Raw genomic sequence first — 412 nt, forward strand, 5'->3', positions numbered from 1 at the left:
CATGAACCTACTATTACAGATTACCATCCGCAGTGCAGCACCTTAGTTCACAGGCATCAGTATATATAGTTAGTCAGGGTGAGAATGTTTCCAATTAACTGCTAGATTCAAAAATCTTATGCAGATTCTCATGGTCATTGTCTTGCCCATCCTCTACATATAACTGTATGGCTTGACATTGTCATCTTTCCCAGCTCTTCTCCTTTCCCTCTTTTGATTAGTTAGTCCTCGAGATCCTGCTTTCATTTTGCTTGTATTATACCTTTCTATTTGTATTTCTTCTTTTGAGATCTTATACTAGGGAGACTATATGATATTTACACATGTGTGTCTGGTTTATTTCACTTACGAATATATGTTCAAGTGGCATCCACTTCAATATAAAGCCTTCGAGTTTACCATTCTTTTTTTT

Source organism: Octodon degus, unplaced genomic scaffold, assembly GCF_000260255.1.
Source record: "Octodon degus isolate 3935 unplaced genomic scaffold, OctDeg1.0 scaffold00117, whole genome shotgun sequence".
Taxonomy (NCBI): Eukaryota; Metazoa; Chordata; class Mammalia; order Rodentia; family Octodontidae; genus Octodon; species Octodon degus.